The following is a 23,836-nucleotide window of genomic DNA, read 5'->3' on the forward strand; positions in this document are numbered from 1 at the left end:
TGTTGGATAGACCCTTTATTTATAATATAGTGGTTTTTCCTCATCTCTTATTACAATCTTGGTTTAAAATCTAATTTGTCTGATATAAGGATTGCTACCCCAGCTTTCTCTTGATGTCCATTAGCATGATAAATGTTCTCCACCCCCTCACTATCATTCTGGAGGTGCTTTGGGTCTAAAATGCATCTCCTGCAGACAGCATATGGATATGTCTTGCTTATTTATCCAATCTGATACCCTGTGTCTTTTGATTGGGGCATTTAGCCCATCTACCAGAGTAACTACTGACAGATACAAATTTAGTGCCACTGTATTCCCTGTAAAGTCACTGTTTCTGGTCTATGTTACTTTGGGCTCTCTCTTCACTTAGAGGATCCCCTTTAATATTTCTTGCAGGCATGGTTTAGTGATCACAAATTCTTTTCTTGTTTAAGATGTTATTTATTTATTTGACAGAGAGAGATCACAAGTAGGCAGAGAGGCAGGGGGGGGGGGGGGTCAGGCTCCCTGCTGAGCAGAGAGCCCAATGCAGGACTCAGTTCCAGGATTCTGAGATCATGACCTGAGCCAAAAGCAGAGGCTTAACCCAATGAGCCACCCAGGCACCCATCACAAATTCTTTTAACTGCTATTTGTCCTGGAAGCTTTTTCTCTCTCCTATTTTGAATGACATCCTGGCTGGATAAAGTATTCTTGGCTGCATCTTTTTCTCATTAAGCACCCTGAATATATCATGCCAGTCCCTTCTGGCCTGCCAGGTCTCTGTGCATAGGTCAGCTGCCAATCTAATGTTTCTACCATTTTAGGTTAAGGTAAAGGTTGTCCTGAGCTGCTTTCAGGATTTTCTCTTTGTCTCTGAGATTTACAAGCTTCACTATTATATGTCAAGGTGTTGAACTATTTTTATTGATTTTTGAGGAGGACTCTCTGTGCCTCCTGGACTTGAATGCCTGTTTCCTTCCCCAGATTAGACAGGTTCTCAGCTAAAATTTGCTCCCAAATACCTTCTGCCCCTCTCTACCCCTCTTCTTCTGGGATCCCAATAATTCTAATATTGTTTCACCTTATGGTATTACTTACCTCTCAAATTTTCTCCTCATGATCCAATAACTGTCTATCTCTCTTTGTCTTAGCTTCTTTACTCCCCATCATTTTGTCTTCTATGTCACTAATTCTCTTTTCTGCCTCATTTATCCTAGTAGAGTTAGAGCCTCCACTTTTTATTGCATCTCAATAGCCTTTTTATTTAAACTTGATTAGATTTTAGTTATTTCTCCAGAAAGGGATTCTCTGGTGTTTTCTACGCTTTTTTCAAGCCCAGCTAATATCTTTATAATTGGTATTCTGAACTCTAGGTCTGACATCTTACTTATACGCACACCGATTAGGTCCCTGGCAGTCAGTACTCTCGTTCTTTTTTTGAAGTGGGTTTTCCTTCTTGTCATTCTGTCCAGAGGAGAACAGGTGAACAGAAGAACAAAGTACTAAAATGGAAATATCAGCCCCCAGAAAAATATACACTAGACAAATCAAAAGAGACCCAAAAAACAAACAAACAAAAAATTTTAATTAAAAAGAGAGAATATAATCCAATTGGTGAACAAAACAGAGGAACACACTGGATCCTGTGTGTATTTTGGTCTGTTTGTTAAAAGAAAGTGCATCTCAAAACTGCAAAGAAAGAGAAACTTATATAAATGCAAAAATAAAATTAAATACAATGAATGAATAAAATGTAAGTGTAAAAATGAAAATTTAAGATTTTTTTTAAAAAGAGTTGATAATATAAGAAATTGGTATAAAAAGGATAGTGGAAAAAATTAATTGAAAAACTACAGAATTTTGAAAAAAAAAAAAAAGCATAAATTCTATATACTATTTTCCCCTAGTGTTGAAGGGAGTTTTGCAGTTCTCTCTGATCAGAAACTTGGTTTTAGCTGGATGTTCTCGCTGATCTTCTGGGGAAGGGGCCTGTTGCACTGAATTCTCAAGTGTCTTTCCCCCTGGCAGAACTGTACTGTCTTTGCCAGGGGGCCAGGCTAAGTACGTTGCTCCTGATTGCTCTATGTGGCTTTTGTTCCTTTAGAGGATGACGATGACCATGAGAATGGGGGCCTCCCAATCTCCAGTCCCAGAGCTGAAAGTCCCACTCTTCAGTGCACCCTCAGAGAAAAGTTGGCAATCACTCTGGTCTCCCTGGTCTCCAACTGCATGGTGCTCAACCAGCCCATGACCCCATTTCAAGTCTCCAAACCCTGCAAATTCCTGCAGCGTGCACTTGCACAGCTCCTCCGAGGGAAGGGATGGAGGTCTCACTGAGGTTCTGTCCCTTGCCGTGCCCCAAATGAGCCGTGGTTCCAGGTCATGGCAACCTGGAGCTGAGAGCCCATCCTGGGGTCACTGATCATAGCTGGCCTCCTACTCTGATGCCTGGAAACTCTGCCACACTCAGGTACACATGATCTTCCTGTGACCCCAGGGATCCTGAGACCACACTGTTCCACCTAGGATTCTGCCCCATTTTGCCACCTCAATGGAGCAGACTTTTACTGATTTTGCCCTCCACTGCTCTATTACTTTCTGGTGCTGGCCTAAGAAGTCTCCACCCCCCTGCAGTTTATCTTCTCATATATCACCTCGGATTCAGTTCTTTGCACCTCCTACCTTGCAGAAAGTGGTTGCTTTTCTGTTTGTAGAATTGCACCTATTCTTTTTTAGACCTCTGGTTGAGTTCACAGGTATTAAGAATGATCTGACAACTATCTAGCTGAATTCCTGGGACCAGACAAAACTAAGGTCTCCTATTCCTCTGTCATCTTGGACTATCCAAAATCACTATATTCTTGCCAATACAATTATTCCTGCCTACAAGACCTGATCCAGATTCTTCAAAAATGTCAATGTCAAGAAAAACAAATAGTAACGGAGATTCAAGAAAGAAGAATGAAATACAGTAACCCAATGGAAGATATGATCTTTGAATCTTGTGTCTAAAATTCTTTTAAAAGTTACAAAGAACTTTGTTAGGATAATTGTGGAAATTTAAATATGGACTATACAGTATATAACCGTACTATAATAATAACACATTACCAGGCTGTGATAATAGTGTTCTGATTATGTAAGGGAAGATCCTAGTTTTTAGAAGATACATGCTCTGATGCTTAGGGGAAAAATGTTACCATATCTGCAGGAATGGTTGAATGCAGATGAAGTATATATTGTTCACTATATTACAGTTTCAAATTTTATGTAAGTTTAAAAATGTTAACAGCATAGCAACCAAAAAGTACACACTATATGTATTATAAGGTCCCAATAGGATATCTTCTATTTCTTTTTATTTGAACTCTTTATTATACTCTGATTATAAAACATTACAAAACAAATTAAGACATAAAGCCACATGTACGAATGCATCTAATTTCTACAATCCCCCATAAAGAAATGACCTCTGCTAATATTTTAGTGTCTATCCTAATGACTTGTTTCATGAATACATGCATATCCTTTTATCTGTAGAATATATATTTTAAGCCAATATTTACAAAACATTAAAGTTATTATTATATATAAATGTACATACCTTCCCTCCCTTAACAATACATTAAAAAGGTTGACCTACAACACTATTTTCATTGTTATGTAGTACATCGCTATATAGCCATAAAGTAGTTTATTTAACCAATTCTTACCTCCCTCAGTTTCATTTAAGAATATTTCTATTTTGATTTAAGAGACATACACATTCCCTTGGGCACCTATGTGGCTCAGTCGGTTAAGCTTCTGACTTTGGCTAAGGTCATGATCCCAGGATCCTGAGATCAAGTCCCATGTCAGGTTCCCTGCTCAGCAGGGAGTCCACTTCACCCTCTCCCTCTGCCCTCCCCCCACTTATGCTCTCTGTTCTCTCTTGTGCTCTCTCAAGTGAATAAATAAAATCTTAAAAAAAAAAAAAAGAAACATACACATTTCCTCACATTCTTATCTACTTTCTCTTCCAATATACGTAAGAAGCACAGCATAATAAGCACTGTTGGGGTTTGAGATGGACTAAATGAAAAATTAACACAATAAACCCTTCAGAAAATGGTGTGTAATATATAATATTATTATAATGGAGAAATTTTTTTCAAGGTTCCAGGATACACTTATTTTTACAGGTAAGAGTTGCCTTACCCTCAGGCCCCAGCTCCAGAAACAAGTCATGTACATTCTTACCTGCAATTCCCTGTTCAATTCCCACCTGCTTTTGCAATCATGGGCTTCTAACCTGGAAAATCTTATTCCTTTCCATTCTTGATTAAAACCCTTAAGTTGTAGTTGTCTTGTCATGACCCTAATGCAAGATCAAATAAAGGAGTTTGACACTGGGAAATACCTAACAAACACAAGCACAGAACAAGCAATGACGGTGGAGCTCTGGCAGAGGAATGTGTGAGGTGTTACCAGAAGAGGGTGGCAGAGAACAAGGAAGAGAATGCTTTCTAGGCCAAGGGACAATGTGTGGCAAGAAATGGAAGAGTGGATATGACTGAATTTTTCAGAAAACTGTGAGCTGTTGGCTATGACTAGAGGGAAGGGTCAGGAGGGGCATGGTTGTCAAGAGCTTTATTTGCTGCCATGCTAAGAATGGGTTCCATGGGGTTTTTTAATTGCCCTCTATGCTAAGCAATTTTTCTTTAATTATATTCCTGAAAAGTGAAAGAAGTTTCCTCTTAATAAACTATCTCTGTGAACTTCTTTTTTCCTGAAGAAAGACTTTTCTCTAAATTTGCAGCAGTAGCAACAGGATATGACTCCACACTGTCATGTAGCATAAGCTTCTCAACTGCCACCATATTCTATTTCCTTTTTAAACAAGCATCAAAAACATTCGCTGCTACAATGATTATGATATCTGCCTTTGTGGATAACAGGTTTAGCTTAAGCTAGAAAATGTCCTGGAAAAGAATTTAAAATTTTATAAACTTTTGTTTTATTTTCATCACCAAGTATTGTGGAACACAAAAATCCAAAGTTCTTTCCATTTGGCAAGCTATTCCCAATAGTTTTTTATAAGAATGAAGGACTACCAGTCAAGTGCGAAAACGCATCAAGCTATAAGGTTCTTTTAAAAAAAAAGAAATTATTTATGTATTTGACAGGCAGACATCACAAGCAGGAAGAGAGGCAGGCAGAGAGAGAGGGAAACAGGCTCCCTGCTGAGCAGAGACTGATCATGACTTGAGCCGTAGGCAGAGGCTTAACCCACTGAGCCACCCAGGAGCCCCTTTCTGGTTCTTTTTGATACAAAAAAAGTACATTTCAAAAACCTAGAGCTGGGAAGCATGGGTGGCACAGTCAATTAAGAGGCTGCCTTCAGCTCAGGTCATGATCCCAGGGTCCTGGAATTGAGCCCTGAGTCAGGCTCCCTGTTCAGTGGTGAGTATGCTTCTCCCTCTTCTTTTGCCCCTCCCCCCTGCTCTCTCTCTCCCTCTCTCAAATAAGTGAATAAAATCTTAAAAAAAAAAAAAAAAAACTTAGGCAAAAGTCTTCAAGAAAATACATATTATCCATTGCTTTGAATGCTTTCAGTTTTAATAAGGTCACAAACTCAGATTACCAAATTTTCAAGAAGTTTCCTCAACAGGAAGTTTTCCTTTACCAATCAGAACTTTTTTCCCAGAAAGTTAAAATAATTATCTTGAAATAAAATACTTGCTTCCGGTGTAAGTTTCATCCAGAGGAAGTGTGAACAGAGGGGTGGGTGAGGAGAAAGAAAAGAAAAGTGTACTCTCTGAATAAACTGACAAGAGGTTCATTCATAACCTGGCTAAAACTGGCAGCAATTCTGGGGCCTGAGTGAAGTAAATATTTGGAGTCACAGCCCTGAAGTTACCATTTCAAGTGACACTGGGACTCCACAGACTGCCTGGACCACACCACCAACCTTGAAAGGGAAATTAGACACAGACAACTGCAGAGACTGCAAAGCCATATGAAATGCTTCCTCAGGCAACAGTCAAGAAAGAATAAAATTTTTTCCTTTTTTAAGGTTGATTTATTTTAGGGGAGGGGGAAGGGCTGTGGGAGAGAGAAAATCCTGAAGCAGACTACCCACTGGGCGCAGGGCCCCAACGCAGGGCTCTAACTGAGGTCATGACCTGAGCCAAAACCAAATGCCCAATGTTTAACCAAGTGAGCCACCCAAGTACCCCATGAACAAAGATTTCTACCCATAGTTCTATAAAACACCTTGGAAGACCAGCTCTGATCTTCCAAATAAATTAAAGGGGAAAAGAGTATCTCACAATGGTAAAAATGAGAAGAAACTGACATGTGTTACATAACATAAAACTCTGTACTGTCACTTTCAAAAATACAGAGAAAAATGTTGCTAGAGAAACTTGATGTTAATTAGCAAGCTAGTCACTAGAGGGTTGAAAATTTAATATCTTTTTTTGCCTGCGTTTAAACTGTCAATTGCAATTTATCAGACCCCTATGACTGAATATTTCAGGACAGAAGCGTATTGAGCAGAGCAAACTGTCACAGCTTTAGACTGCCCCAATTAGGAGCCAGCGCTTTCCTCGGAGTGTTTCAAAAGACACTGATGAACATTGAACTTGCTCTACAGGGCATGTTTTTTTAAGACAAAGTTACCTTATCACCCTAAAGCTAATCTTTGTTTTGTTGTTGTTTCTTCTTTTCATACATAAAGAATAACCTTTGGAGCAACAAGATTATGTCTTCTTTTTTGAAACCAAAGTCAAAAAGAATGAACCAAGGCAATAAGCTTCTATTTAGAAGTTACCTGTGTTTTTACTCATTTGGTTCCTATTCATAATTATATGACTCTATGGGTCAAGAAATTATTTAGGTCCTCAGAGAGCTTATTCTTTGCTCAAACAAGTGACTACTAAAACAATGTGATATACAGCATCATGGTAACTATAGTTAATAATACTGTATTATGTATTTTAACATTGCTAAGGCAGTGGATCTTAAAAGTTCTAACAAGAAAAAAATTTCTGTAACTATGTATGGTGACAGATGGTAACTAATTGTGGTGATCATTTTGTAGTACATACAAATATCTAATAATTACGCTGCCTATCTGAAACAAGTATCACATATCAATTGTACTTCAATAAAAACAAAACAAACAAACAAAAAAACCAATGCTTTACCCCACAGTCATCTTTTAATAAACAATTTACAAGTTTCTTTAAGCAGCTTTTTGCCTCAAACGTAACTTTTGCTCAGTTGCATTTCATATAAATTTGCATCAAAGAAAAATCTCCCAATATTGCTCACTTATTTTGAAAATTAACAGGCCAGAGGAAGAATCTCTTTGATCATTCAGTTAAATAAAATCATAGGTACCTCCTACATTTAAATGCAAGGCGTATATAGCAGTAAATGAGAAAGATAAGGTCCCTGGCTTTTAAGAGAGAAATGATAAACAAATAATTATGTAAGATGTCTTCAGGGAGTTACAAATGCTATCAAAGATGTTTGGGAGAAAACAATAAAGAGGTAGTCAGACAGGACTGGTATTTGCAATCTAATGCTCTTGTGAAATAACGTATTTCACTGATTCGGAGCTACAAATATTAGGATACTATTAACATTTTTGAAATCAGAGTATTACAGTCAGTAGTGACTTAAAATTAGCATGTTTGGAAATACATATAATACATTTTGACATCAATGGCACTATTACATTTACAGTCAAATGATTTTTTTTAAAAGATGCCAAGAAAATTCAATGGGAACGAAATACTGTTTTCAACAAATGGTAATGGGACAACTGGATATCCTTACACAGGCAAAAAGATTAATGAGAAACCCTATTTCAAACCATACAAAACAACAACAAAACAGATCACAGACTTAAACCTAAGAGCTAAAAGTATAAAATGTTTAAAAGAAAACAAGAATAAACCTTAAAATCTTAGATTAGACAAGATTTAGGGAACCAAAGTCCAAGAGATAAAAAGTTGGCAAACTGGACTTAATCAAAATTCAGAACTTTTGAGCTTTAAAACACATCATTAAAAAAAAGTGAAAAGGCAACCCAGAGCATAGGAGAAAATATCTGCAAAGCTTATATTCAATAGGAGACCTGTATACATCATGAACACACACACCTAGCCCAATTAAAAATAGGCAAAGTACTTGAATAGATGTTTCTCCCAAAGGGATACACATATAGCCAATAAGTACATGAAAAGATGCTCAACATCACTAGCCATCAGGTCTACCAAATCAAAACCACAGTGAAATATCACTTCACATTCACTAGGATGACTATAATGAGATAAAACAACATATGTCCATAAGGATGTGGAAAAGCTGGAATCCTCACATATTGCTAGTAGGAATGTAAAATGGTATGGTGTGGCCAATTTTTAAAATAGTTTGGCAGTTTCTTTAAAAAGCTAAACACAGAGTTACTTTATGACCCAGTAATTCCACTCCTAGTATTCATCCAAGAGAAATGAAAACATATGTCTAAAGACTTGCACATGATTGTTCACAGCAACATTATTTACAGTAACCAAAAAGAAACAGCCCAAATGTACATTTACTGGTGAATGAATAACCAGGGGTTCAAGAACGCTACCAGACAATAAAAGAGGAATGGAGTACTGACACATGTGGCCACATTGATGAACTTCCAGACACTAAAGACCACATAGTATATAACTCTATTTCTACTAAATATCCAGAGAAGGGAAACACACAGGCCTAGAAAGTAGACTTGTGATTTGCTCAGGGTTAGGGGTGCAAATGGGAGAGTGACTTACCATGAACATGGTGAGGGAAATGCTCTGGAATTAAATTACAATACTGTAAAACTCTATAAACATGTACAATTCAGTGTACACTTAAGAACTGCACACCATGGGGCGCCTGGGTGGCTCAGTGGGTTAAGCCGCTGCCTTCAGCTCAGGTCATGATCTCAGGGTCCTGGGATCGAGTCCCACATCGGGCTCTCTGCTCAGCAGGGAGCCTGCTTCCTCCTCTCTCTGACTGCCTCTCTGCCTACTTGTGATCTCTCTCTGTCAAATGGATAAATAAAATCTTTAAAAAAAAAAAAAAAAAAAAAAAGAACTGCACACCAGTGAGCTGTATGGTAAATTACATCTCAGTAAAGCTGTTGTAAAAAACAAATAACAAATCTGTCAAGTGCAAAGGTAACTGCAATACTGAGCAAAAATGTATGTATATAACAAAGACTGCTTTTCAAAATTAATAGAAATAAACAGATGCTTTAGCAGGGTAACAGATAAAGAATAAGAATAGAAAATACAAAAAAAAAATAGAAAGAGCTAATAAACATATGAGAAAAGACTTAAACCTCCCTAGAAATCAGAAATAGAAATTAAAACATAAATGTTTCATCTGTGGGACTAAGCAAGACTAAGAAAGCTTGATTCAGGGATAGGCTGCATCACTTTTTCCTATTTAGCAAATTTGTATCAGACGTATGTTAAAAAAAAAAACATATCTCACTGGCTTCTAAGTTTCATTTTTAGAAATTCTAAGTAAATAAAAATATGAACAAAGACTTAATAAACATGTTCAAAGCTTTGGTATAATAGCTTTAAAAAAGCAACAAAATGCCCCAAAGGAAATAGACTGAACTATAATTTTATGTGTACAGACACACACACAAATATCTACATAGGCCACAGGGTACATACAAAAACACACTAGACACACACATACAAATAAATCCTATGGCTACTAGTTTCCCCGGTGGTTGGGATTTGGGAGATTTTCTTTTCTTTTTACCTCTTGGTGTTTTCTCATTTGTTCAACCAATGAATATGAATTATTTATATGTTCTAAAAAGTGGGGGGTGGGAAGTAGTGTGGATATGTATCAATCTTCACATATAAAAGCTTTAGTCAGGAACTCCTACATCCCCCTCCCCAACTTTTTTTGAGAGAGGGAGAGAGAACACAGAGAGAGAGCGGGCGAGATAATTCCAAGCAGCCTCCACACCCAGCACAGAGCCTGACACAGGGCTTGATCTTACCACCCTGAGATCATGACCTGTGCTAAAATCAAGAGCAGGATGCTTAAGTAACTGAGCCACCCAGGTGTCCCCTACATTCTCTCCTAATCAATTTTATGTTTACATTTTCACCCCCTACACATAAAGCAGCTTTAGTTCATAAAATTCAAGAATATTTAGTAAACTGAGTATGGATTACTATTCCTATTCCTCTATTCTATGTTTAAATTCTGTTTTAGAGTCAAATTATTGAGCAGAATGTTGCAAAAAATAATCCATTAAAAAAATAAAAATTCTAGATATTATGGAAAACCAAAATAGAAGTTAATGATTTCTTTGACTTAGTAACAAAACAGTTTCTTAATTTAAGAAACTCTGATAAATAGCTAGCAGCTATACATCAGTATTAAAGAGTGATTTTCTTTAACTTCAAAATGCCTTTAAAAGTCTTCAGAAGCATAACAGTATTGTCTTAAAATGACACGAGATAAAAATCCCTACACTCAAAGTGTTTGGATTTGCAGATAACTGAAAAACTAATTATTTGTGAATATAAAAAGGAAGTTCTGAAATCACAATCTACAAAGATGAGAAAGTGTCACTAATTCACACAGAGGTGTTGAGAAACATTTTATATAAATTAAATTGTTTTCCAAAAAAGTCAAAAGCAGAGCCAGAAGAAAACATGATGAAGCTCGTTCCACTGGGATTTGTATTTATTTATTTACTGAATATGACTACCACCGGGAACAGAGAGAATCGAGATCTCCTCCTTCCATGAGCAAGTCTGATGGTTCTGTGGGAGCCAGCACAAAGAATACAGGCCCTTTGAAAACCTCTATTGCTTTATCAATGCTGGTTTGTTTCCTCCTAGCAATGAGAAGGAAATGATCCTGAAAGCATCTAACAGTTTAAAACAAAAACTCTTTACTGAAGATTTAAAAAAAAAAAAAAAAAAGCCAAGTCAATGTTAAGTCTTAAAATAATGGGTATGAATCTGGTCAAAGTGGAGCAGGAAAAAGATGGATTTTAAAGGTTCATTTAAATTTAGTTTTGGTGAAACATTTAAAGTGTTAAAATAACAACTAACTGCTTATGTATTACTTGACTAATAAGAAAGGAAATGGATTAATTGGATTAACTGATTTCTAGGTTGCCTCCCAGCTGTCCAACTGTGGAAAGGAATGTACCAAGGAATGACAGGTTATATCAGAAGAAACAATTTCATTTAAATAAAACAAAATTCCTGGGGCATCTGGGTGGCTCAGTCAGTTAAGCACCCAACAAAGCACTCTTGCTTTCAGCTCAGGTCATATCTCAGGGTCCTAAGATCAAGTCCTGCCTTCGGGTCAGTACTAGGCATGGAACCTCTTAAGATTCTCTCTCCCTCTGCCTCACAGGCATGCACACACTCTCTCTTTCTCTCAAGAATAATAGTAATAATAATAATAATAATAATAATAATAAATTTTTAAAAAATTCCTGGGGAACAATCTGGCTAGCTCAGTAGGCAGAGCATGCAACTCTTGATCTCAGGGTCATGAGTTCAATCCCCACCTTAAGCCTTGAGCTTACTTTAAAAAAAAAATTTTTTTTTAATGTATGTATTTTGTATTAAACAAGGAAGGGAAACAATTTTTTGTGTGTCTTGGCTTTCTAATTCTCAGTCCTGTCACAGCTGTAGAGACACTGAGACAGAACTCTGAAAGAAAATGCACAAAGACAACAAAGACAAACTTAGGCTGTTTCTGATTATTTTAAGTGCAATGAATTATAAATTGAATGGCACAGAGGTCAGAGAGCAGCTAAAAGTTTTCTATTTTCTATTAAATACAAAGTGTAGTAATATCCAGAAAATACTCCACAGTGTTTTTCTTGACCAGAGAACTGGCAGAGCCAGTTTGTGGGTTTGCCCACAGCCTACAGCCAAGCCCTTCTGGGAATAAGTGGTTTAAGTGTTCCAGCAAGCTGTTATGGGTAGGCAGGGAAGTAAACTGACTTCTGACCTTCTCTAAGACAGATATGGTTAGTGAGAGGTGACATTCATTCACTGAATCTGGAATATAAACATAGAAGCTTCTCCTTCTTTTAAGGGACTTTTTTTTTTTTTTTTTTAAGATTTTATGTATTTATCTGAGAGAGAGACACAACAAGAGATTGAAAACAAGCAGGGAGAGGGACAAAGGGAGAAGAAGCAGGCTTCCCAATGAGCAGGGAGCCTGAAGCAGGGCTTGATCCCAGGACTCTGGGATCATGACCTGAGCCAAAGGCAGCCACTTAACCAACTGAGCCACCCAGGCACCCCTCAAAGAACATACTTAAAAATCACGAGGGAAGGCCCATATATTTTTTTTTTTTACAAATTTTTTTTTTAAGATTTTATTTATTTATTTGACAGACAGAAATCCCAAGTAGGCAGAGAGGCAGGCAGAGAGAGGAGGAAGCCTAAACCAGCAGCCTAACGAAATCCAGCAACCATAAAGCCTAACATATGCAGAGCACGGTATTAAAAATAAGAGGATCCAGAGCTCAGTGGATAGATCTTGGTTCTTCGTCCTACTATGTCGATTTGATGTGAACATTACAGAGAAAATAACACTTTCAGTACCCAAATTATTAATTTTATTAGTCATTATTTTTGTAGAATTATATATAGTTTATATGAAGTGATGGATATTATCATGGATATCCTCAAAATACTGTACAGAATGCCTTTTAAACAGTAAGGGAAAATATAAGGTTCCATGATTGAAAGTTTCAGTAGAAAATTCAGTGCAAGATGGCAAGCGTAATTGCTGCTTTGATTTTTTTTTAAAAAATTTATTTATTTATTTGACAGACAAATCACAAGGAGGCAGAGAGGCAGGCAGAGAGGAGGAAGCAGGCTCCCCGCTGAGCAGAGAGCCTGATGCGGGGCTTGATCCCAGGACCCTGAGATCATGACCTGAGAAAAAGGCAGAGGCTTTAACCCACTGAGCCACCCAGGCGCCCCAGGCCCATATTTTTTTTTTTAACACATTTATTTTTTTCAGTGTTCCAAGATTCATTGTTTATGCACCACACCCAGTGCTCCATGCAATATGTGCCCTCCTTAATGAAAGCCCGTATTTCTAAAAGGAGACTTTGGCCAGGTACTATATGTTCTCCTCCCTCAGTGCAGATCACCAGTCTAATCTTTTTGGAAAAGACTCACCACTGAGAAAACTAGGCAGTAGTCAGTCTATTCACAACATCTGCCTTATAGAAGAGGAAATCATGTTGCAGGGAGAGGATTTTTTCCCAAATGTCACTGTAATGGGTCAAAACGGGAACCCAAATATAATCCATTTAAGAATATCTATAATTATCTTTATTTCTTCCATTTTCTATGGTTACTCACTTCCCCACAGCTGTTTTATGGGCATGATATAAACAACTCTTTCTTCACTTGTGTATCTCTTCACTGTTTACAAAACACCTTCAGACATCATCTCATTTGATACCCCCTGCCCCATGACCCTTGGGGGAAGGTATTATGTTTATTTAACAAATGGGAAAAATGAAGGCTGGCAAACAAGTCACTTGCCCAAGGTCACATCTAAGGAGTGTGAGCCTATGTCCTCTAAGTCAAATTTGCACTCCTCATACTCCTGGAGCCAAAACAAAAAGAACAAGAGAGGGAATAATGCTGACTTTGACAAGCATGGCTCTTCCCTGAAGTAGCTTACAGTATAACCAGTATCCAACAACAAAATATATAAGAGTAACAGAAAAATGCCTCTATGCCCAAAGAGCTCCTCGTCTTAATCTCCAGAACTTTATATGTGAATGTGTCTTCACACAGCAAAAGAAACTTTCCAGATGTGATTAAATTACAAATCTTGATGTGGAAGATTTCTCTGCATTATAATCACAAGAGGGGGCAGAAGAGTTAGTGTCAGATGATGTAGCCAGAGAAGGACCAGATTAGCCCTTGCTGGGATGTGGGTGATTTCTAAAAGCTGGAAAAGGTATGAAAACAGATTCTTCCCTCGAGCCTCCAGGAGGAAGGCAGTAATGCCAAAATCCTGACTTTAGTCCCATTTGCATTTTGGACATCTGACCTCCAAAACTGAAGATAATAAATTTGTTCTATTTTTAAGCCACAAGTTTAGGGGCTCAGTCGCTAAGCATCTGCCTTCAGCTCAGGTAATGATCCTAGGGTCCTGGGATCAGGTCCCACATCCGGCTCCCTGCTCAGCTGGAAGCCTGCTTCTCCCTCTCCCTCTCCTCTTCCCCTTTGCTTGTGCTCTTTCCCTCTCATGCTCTCTCTCTCAAATAAGTAATTTTTTTTTTTTTAAGCCACCAAGTTTAAAGTAACTTGTTACAACAACAATAAGAAACTAATTCGGGCATGAAGACAAAATTGAGGAAATGGACTAGATCTCGTAGACTACATGAATATTCTTGACATTGTTTTACAACCCAATATAATATATTTTAGAATATTTTTACTTCCTAAAACACATTAATCTTAAAGCATATGTTCAGCGTTCCTAAGTCCTACTTTTTCACATCCACATTCAGATAGATTGACTGTGTTTTCTACTCTTAATCAACTTCACATAAGATAAACAAATCACCAAAATGATGTTTTCATTTTTACTAATTCTACTTTGGTTCAAAGTTCATATTATTCTGTCAATTTAGGGAAAAACCCATTTCAGCCATTATGCAGACCTTGGTTAAAACCTACAAATGGTGCGCAGTCATTAGATCAATGGGTTTAAAAATCCAAGAGGGCTACTATTCAAAGCAAGTTGTACTACTTCTTTCTTTCTTTTCTAAGATTTTATTTATTTATTTATTTATTTATTTAGTGTGTGTGTGAGAGAGAGAGAGAGAGCGTGCCTACACAAGCAGGCAGAGTGGCAGGCAGAGATGGAGAGAGAAGCAGGCTCCCTGCCGAGCAAGGAATCTGACTGGGGACTTGATCCCAGGACTGTGGGATCACATGATCCTGAGCCGAAGGCAGCAGCTTAACCGACTGAGCCACCCAGGTGTCCCAAGTTGTACTATTTCAATCATTATCCAAATATTTGTAAAATAAGACATTAGATTCTCCTTTTTACATCCTAGTCGTGACTGTTTACATATAATGTCAAGAAAATCAGCAGGAAAAGAAGAACAAAGAAGTCACACAAAAGGACACAACTAGGAATGCAATAAAGGTTATGTTTAGAAATTAACAAAAAAAATGGCAAGCAAAAGTCAGTAAACTGAAAGAAAAATAACACAACGTGTTTGAAAGCTAAATTTCACAAATCCAAGAGATAAGAAATTTTACACTGAGGTTTCCTTTTGTTCCTGAAGGCTCAGTCATACATAAATATCATTCAAAAATCAAAGCAGCGGGGTGCCTGGGTGGCTCAGTGAGTTAAAGACTCTGCCTTCGGCTCAGGTCATGATCTCAGGGTTCTGGGATCAAGCCCCGCATTAGGCTCTCTGCTCAGCGAGGAGCCTGCTTCCTCCTCTGTCTCTCTGCCTGCTTCTCTGCCTCCTTGTGATTTCTTGTCTGTCAAATAAATAAATAAATCTTTAAAAAAAAATCAAAGCAGCAATTACACTTGCCATTTTGCACTGAATTTTCTACTGAAACTTTCAATCATGGAACCTTGTATTTTCCCTTACTGTTTAAAAGGCATTCTGTACAATATTTTGAGGATATCCATGATAATATCCATCACTTCATATAACCTATATATAATTCTACAAAAATAATGACTAATAAAATTAATAATTTGGGTACTGAAAGTGTTATTTTTCTCTGTAATTTTCACATCAAACCGACATAGTAAGACGAAGAACCAAGATCTATCCACTGAGCTCTAGATTCTCTTGTTTTTAATACCGTGCTCTGCATGTGTTAGGCTTTATGGTCGCTGGATTTCGTTAGGCTACCGGTTTAGAGAACCTTTTAAATTCGTTAAGATGTTTCTTCAGCTTACTTTCAACTTCATTTCTCTCATGTCCTCAATGAGGACTTACTGCCCTCACACTATACATAGAAACTTGATACTCACATAGATTCTACATACATGGGTCACACAGAATGACTTTTCATTATAAACATCTTTTACCAATCTATGCACATACTGTTTCCTTCACGTGGAACCCTCTTCTACGTCTGGTGAATTCCATCTCCTTTTTCATTAGCTAGCTCAAATGTCACCAACTGCTTTAAAGCCTTCTTCAAAAATGCCAGCAGAGTTCGACCTCCCAGTTATGCTTTCTTTATTTCAGTATAAATGTATTTGCCTACTACTCAAAGTTGAAGTGAAATAAATGTAGACTGGTCTTCCTCTGCCCCAACTACCTAAAATCATGCACTCGGGTAGTAAAAAAAGCACAGTAAGCGTATCTGTCTTTCTTCTGTAAGAGCTTCCTTAGTTTCTTAAACTAAGCATTACGCCATCTTAAAACAAAATCTAGACTTCCTTCCTTTAGCTACTATATGTCTTAATGCAGATGACCAGCTACAGTGAAACTGACTTCTAATAAATTACACACTCCCTAAATATCCAGGGACATCTTTGGTAAACACTAAAAGTAAAATTAGCCCCTGAATTGTTTTTGATCAGTAATATACACACCTTGTATTTATATAGAATGTTTTCTTTCCATTACCTTTTTTTCCAGCCAAAAAGAGAAATATGCACCCTCTTGCTTCAATACTTTTTCTTCTTTTGAAGGACACTTTTATTTCTACAAGCTAACCTATCATTTCTTAGTTGTGCTAGATAAGCCAGGCTTTTCCTGATTTTCACAGGCATGAGACTTAGACTCAGACCATCAAATACTACCACAAAAGCTCTAAATCTCTAGCAAGTGATGCAAAGAGGCAGAGAGAGAGATCAGAAATCATTCTCATGGTGTCCCTGGCCAACGACAGCAATTCTAGTAGTAATAAAACACGGTATCGATAGTTCCTCTGCTAGCTTCTCTTGCCCATTTTTCAGAAAACTGGTGAGTTACCAATATCCCTCTAATAAATTTCTGTTCAGTTAAATGTAGCTAAAGTCAATTTTTATTGCTTTTCACAAAGAACCCAACACCTATATGCAAAATACACACCTATGCATTCTACCCTAATGCTAGATACCTCTCCATACACTAGCATTCAACAGTAAGCAGAAATAAGTTTGTTCCCTGGTTTGGAGAGCTTAGTCTAGCCAGGAAAACAAATACATCATAACATAACTAGGAAAAGGAAAAAAAAAAAAGGAAAAAGAAAAAAAAATCAATGTAAATTTTACCTTAATAAACAAAAAGAGCTGTGTTCAGTGCACTAAGACTGCCTGTATAGCAGAACTTGACAGAAAGGAAGAGGAGGGAAACTTGGCAATAGCAAAGGCTGTTCAAAATGTATGATTTAACAGCAAGCATTTATACATCCCCAAAAAGCACCTTACTATAAAAATTTTTATAGTGATTCTGGAGCTAGCTGAGGTTTGTTCTTTTTATAGGAAGGGATAAAGTCACTGTTTTGTTTTGTTTTGTTTTGTTTTTTTAAGGATAAACAGCATAGGAAACAAAGGAGCCTAAAGTACTTCACGCAGTTACAAACATCAAATGTTGCAGCAAAAATCACTAGGGAGACTTCTCAAGATTCGAGTGAACTTTCAGACTCAAAAAACTACCAAAGGCCACACATACCAGCAGTCTCTTTAGAGGACACTGGACAGAATCAGACATACCTCCCAAATGAGAGTGCTTACATGAACTTGCCTGTGCAGCAGTATGTACATACAGCTGTCCAGAGCTCTTCTCTTGGCCTCACCAAGTGACAGCTCACACAGGAAGAAACCAGATAGGTGGGTATAGGAGCTACCCTGGCTTCAAAGCCTCTCTTGTAATGACTCCACAGCCAGAGTTCCAGAGTGCCCACAGAGGACATGCCATCTATTGTTAACTGTACTCAGGGAACCCCAAAGCTATGTACAGCATGCCCATCATGAATTTCAGTCTGTTTATAATTGCAACCAGTCTAAATGCAATTTACCAACCAGGGACCATTTTCCGTATAAGCAATGATATTTAGTCACTTAACCACTCAGGATCCAGTAAAACGGAGCAAAAAACTTAGTAAGATCAAGTCGGCATGTAGAACAGGAAAGGGTTTCAACAACCAATTTTCAACAGAATATTCAATTTTACTGTACCTCCATGTATTATTCAGTTAGGCTGCATTATGCTATAATAACAAGCATCCCTAAAATCTTAGTTGAAAACAACCAAGAATTATTTTGTACATATACACTGTAGGTTAGTAAGCATCTATGCTTCACGCCTTCCTCACTCGGGGGACCCTGGCTGATGGAGGCTCTATCATTAAACTATCACTACTCACTAGAGCATTTGGTAAGAGGAGAGGCAGAATAACACCCCAACTCCTAAACCCTTCTGCCCACAAGTGATACACTTCTACTCATGTTTTATTGGCTAGAAAAAGTCATATGAGTGTACCTAAATTCAAAGGTTTTCTCCAGAGTTTTAGAAACATGATACTGAGGAATAGTTGTATTGTCTACCACATCATATAAACCAGAGCTTATTTAAATGATTCTGGGAATTTTATTTTCAAAATATTAAAAATATGAAGATGGAGCCCTTTTAACCATTAAAGTCTCTTCTGCACCCAGAAACACAATAAAGTAGCAGATAACTACCTAATTTAAATTATTCAGGATCACCCCACAAATGTACTACAGAATATAGAAAGGGAGGTAATTTTTCCAACCAACACCGGAAAGGCCTATTCTCTTTTCAAGACACTACAACATACAACAAATATAAAGTAAAGAAAGAGTCGGCACAGGGCAAACTCAACTACAGAATCAAGAAAGTTAAGAACAATAAGGGGACACAATAGTTCCGGACAAAGAGCAGAGACTTTAAAACAAGGAAGGAATGGTCAGCAAGGCAAACTGTGAGAGGTCCAACAAGATGAGGGACCCCAAGGGACCACTGAGTAGGCAGCCAAAAAAGATTTCAGTCAGAGCCCCTGCTGGGTGGCCAGACTGAAGTGGCTGGACATGGGAAGTGATGAAGAGCATTCAATTTGCTGAATGTGATAAAAGGAGAAAGGAAAATGACTAAAAGGAAATAATGATGTTCACGGGGACGCTGTTTTGATTAGTTTTCAGGTAGAAACAATTTAAACATATTTGCAAGTTAAAAGGGGAAAAAAAGGGCAAATGAAGAACAGAGACAGAGAGAATAATGAAGGAACAGGCAGGGTCCATGAGAAGGCTGAGCGAGCAGGTGATAACAATACAAAGCAGCCTGTATTGACTGAACCACGGTGATGTGCCGCTCCCTGTACCAAGCACCTTACATGGCTGAACTCACACATTTTTAACTCATTCAATTTAATGCATACCCAGGAGGAGGTTGGAAGAGGACACTGCAGGAGGAAAAAGACAGTAACCATGCAAGTTAAACCACAATAAATGGCAGGACCAGTGTTTGAGCCCAGGCCGGTAGCCTCTAGAAACCACATGCATCCCCTTAGCTACTCTCTCCCTTGAAATGTGACTGAGATGACGGAAAGACAGAAAATCCACTATCTCCCTTGAGATGCTGGAAAAGATAAAAGGCATCTGCGGTGTGGAGATGCTTATGTGTTTGGGCTTGGATAGAGTGCGAGCGCCTCAGGAGAGAGGTTTAAGGCAAGTTGAGGGGATGCTTAAATTGTAAGCAGTTCTTCCACAGTCAAGACACAGTCTATTATCCAGATACACATTATCTTGACTAGATTATTGCAATCTATATTGTCCTCTTTCTTAAATTCCAATGAACACGATGTGGACAAAAATTCTAACATAAGAAATGAATGTATTCCAATGTAAAAAAATGAAATCTTAATTTGTATATTCTTTTCGCGAGGGAAGTCTCAGAAGTCCCAACTTGTGCTAGGCAACACACATTATTCTAGTAGGCTTTAGGGTTTCCGCAGTGAATAAAACAGATAAAAACAAAACAAACAAAAAAAAAAAACAAAAACAAAAAAACCCTGTCCTCATGGAACATATAAACTAATGGAGAGAAGGAGACGTTAAATACCTTATGTAGCTATGTGAGTATTCCAGGGGAAAATAAAGCAAAAAGAAGACCGAGTACAAAGTGGGAAAAGGGTAACTGCAGTTTTAAATAAGATGGTCAGAGAATTACTGAGAAGATGGTATTTGAGCAATTCTTGAAGCTAGGGGTGGAGGGGGCACCCGATGGACATTTGAGCAAACAATGTTCCAGGCAGAGGAAAAGCCCATGCAAGGATGAGGTGGGACTGTGTGCTTTGTTTATGAGCCCCTGCCAAATGAGGCTGGAAGAAAACGGAGGGAAGAACAGAAGATGGAGGTGAAGATACAAACAGGGGACTGGAATACTCAGGGACCTCTCAGCTACTATGAGACATATGGGAAGATAGTAGTGGAATACAAGCAGGAGTATTGTCATCTGAATGTTTTAAAACAATCACTCTGGTTGCTGTAGAGAACAGTCCAGAGGCGAACAAGGCAGAAGTAGAGAGAACAGTGAGATGTGCTAGCTCTCTTCCCAACTGCCCCTCCAGGTTTCCTATGCACCCTGATCTTTGCCCAGGATGCCCTGCCTGCTCGCTCCCAGAAGGATTCCAGCAGTGGGGAGCACACACAGGATTACAGGGAGGAAGAAGGGTGAGGTCAGGTTTTATTCCCTGGCTCCTCCCTTCCAGTTACTCTGGGCTGACTACTACCCTCCGACAAATGCTGCAGCCCCGGTCTTGGGGCTCTCTCCACCTCATCCTCTGGATTCTGGTAACTACTCCCTTTCCTTAACTGCTCTTTCCTGTCTCCCTTCAGGCCTAGAGGCCCAATTTTAATGAGACCTTGCACTGTACTTTCTATAAACAGTCTTTTTACTAAAAGCTCCTCAAACCGTCCCAATTTAAGTGTACCATCTCCTTCCTGGCAGCACACTAACTAATTCAGCAGTCCAGAGCAACAGTCCGGGTGGAAGACAATGGTAGCTTAGACTAGGATGTTAGCAGCAGAATGTCAAGAAGCAGTTAGATCTTCATTTGCTGACAGATAAAATGTCAAGCGTAACTCCAGATTTTGGCCTAAGCAACCAAAAGGATGTAAAACCATCAACTGAGATTCATTTCTTAAAATCACAAATCAACAAAAAATATGTGCAAATATATTAAAACTGGCATACAGAAAAAGGAATACTATGGCTTACAAACAAATGAAAAGATGTTTCTCTTACCCTTAAAGGAACGCAAATTAATATAACCATATAAAACAATAAAACATATATAATACATAATATATGAAACAATATCCCATATAAAATTGACATAGATAAATATACAGTGATAAGTGGTACTGTCATGGATATCAGAAAACATAATTGAAGGAGCCTAAACCTCTGTGAAGAGTAATCTGCAATATCTACCAAAACTTTAAATATATATATTTTAAAATCCCCTACTAGGACTTTATCCTATAAACATACTCACATATTTGCACAAATCATGAGTACAAGATTTTTTTGACTACTGGAGTGTTTATAATTACAGAAGACTAGAAACAACCTAAATGTCCAACAAAAAGAAATACGAGTTAAATAAATTAGGTTATATATACTAAAGAATAAAATACTATCAATGGTTTGCAAAGAATGAAGTAAATACATACATATATCAATATATATCAATTATGGAAAAGAAAGATCTACAAAGGATTTATATTGCTGGAGGGGGCGTGGAGGAGTCAGGCGCGTAACAGAAGTATTTAGTATATTCTTATTTGTGAGGTTTTTTTTTTTTCTGAAGGATATACACATATGTAGAAATAAAAAAATTCTAGAAAGATCAAAGAAATTGTTTAATGCAATTGCCTTTAAGCAGGCTGATGTTACAGACTCCTATTTTTCATCATATACCCTCTGTGGACTGTTTGAAATTTTTGGCCAAGTACATATATTATTTTTTGAATAAACAAAATAGTATATAAAGCCAAATATAAAAAAAAATTATCTTATATGCATAAAAGTAGTGCTGTATACAGAAATATATCAACAGTACCACCTATCAAAACTGAACTACAGTTTCATTCTATTATCATTTCTATTTTGTTAGAAAATATAAATGCCCTGACCATTAATATTTTGAGTCACTGGTATTTCTCCATTTGTGGTAAAATTGAGCCTATTTACATACTCTTGGGGTTTTTCCAAATGTCAGCCATATACGGAAAAAACAACAGGGTTTATTGTAGACGATTTCAAGTGGAAAAAAACAAACATGACCTGATTTCCATTAAAAGTTAGTTTAATGACTGACACTCATTTTGGCACTGATCAGGATGTCAAATGGAACAATCTACATCATGACTCCTGTTTCACTAATGTAATTCCCAGAACTACTATATTTTAGAACTAGCAGGAAACAACGATATGGAAAAGAAAAAAATCATTTATCTTCAGGCTCACCTTAAAATATTCTATCAAAGCCCAGCAAATCCGAAGTGCTAAAAAAATTTTGTAAAACTATTTTACCAGAATGATGTCATATTACTTCTTTGAAGACTCTAAGTTTTCACAAATGTAGATAAATATACTAATACATATGTGTATAGGATTATATATATTTTCTTTCATAGATATAAATTAAAACTCAACTTATTTCTTCTCATCTTCCTTATGTGATTTTTCTCCTCTCTACCACAATCCTGACTGATACAGAAATTTATCCCTGTAGATAAGATTTTAATGTTATCCAAACAATAATGTATAATTCCCCCAGTAAATCTGGGGTAAGAATTTTTTTTAAGTCAACCAAATCTACTTGAATATAAAAGATTCCACAACTGGTTTTGGTAGTACAACTCAAGGCTTAGATTATTTCAAGATTAGGGAGTTGATCTACAATTGTCAAAATTCTTCAATTTTGCTGACAGAAAAAAGGACAGAAAGAAAGCTTTGCTCCCTCTTCTTCGAAGAGGTACAAAAACATTTTAATAGATTTTCCCCAGATTTCTACAGACTATCACTTTGAAATTGAAGACATCCAAAATAGTGAAAACGCCATGTACTGTTAAGGCTTTTATATACCACAAAATTATAAGAAAAAATAATACGTCTTTAGTGTTCATGTAACTTTCTCTGGGGATATTGAGTTGCTTATATACATTGTTTCATTAAGTAGTTACACTTAAGGTAAGTTCTTTCAAAAATTAAATAATATTAAAACATACCAAATAGGTGGAATGAAGGGATTCAGGACTGCTGTCTCCCTATTCCCGAATGCACCACTTTGGCATATGGATTATTTTGAGCTGAAGACACTTGAGATCCTGCCAGCTCAAAAGACTGCTTTTGTCCCCTTAACCACAGAGAAGCTAAATTGAGGGTCTTTCCCAGAGTAGTTAGTAACAGAGATAAATTTTAGCTGAGTGACCCATCTGTATGGTAGGGCAAACATCTAATTATCAAACATCTGCTCTTTTTTTTTTTTAAGATTTTATTTATTTATTTGAGAGAAAGAGAAAGCATGAGCATGAGCAGGGGGGAGGGAGAAGGAGAGGGGAAAGCAGACTCCCTGCTCAGCAGGGAGCCCCAACAGGCTAGATCCCAGGACCCTGAGATCATGACCTGAGCCAAAGGCAGAGCTTAACCGACTTAGCCACCCGGTGCCCCAAATATCTGCTTTTCTTACCACTCCATGAATGCATTCCTTTCCTCTGAAATCCCAGCCCCCTACTCCCTCTTTCCTTAGTTCAGATATATACCTCATTTTGCCTATCTTTGAAATTTCCATGT

At 37.5% G+C, this 23,836-nt stretch overlaps 1 protein-coding gene across 1 annotated transcript in view; it reads right to left on the reverse strand.

Moving 5' to 3' along the window:
* Positions 1-23,836, reverse strand: part of ITGAV (integrin subunit alpha V) — a 103,356-nt gene that overhangs the window by 67,333 nt on the left and 12,187 nt on the right. The gene's annotated exons all lie outside the window — the stretch shown is intronic.

Source organism: Mustela nivalis (genome assembly GCF_964662115.1).
Source record: "Mustela nivalis genome assembly, chromosome: 11".
Classification (NCBI taxonomy): Eukaryota; Metazoa; Chordata; class Mammalia; order Carnivora; family Mustelidae; genus Mustela; species Mustela nivalis.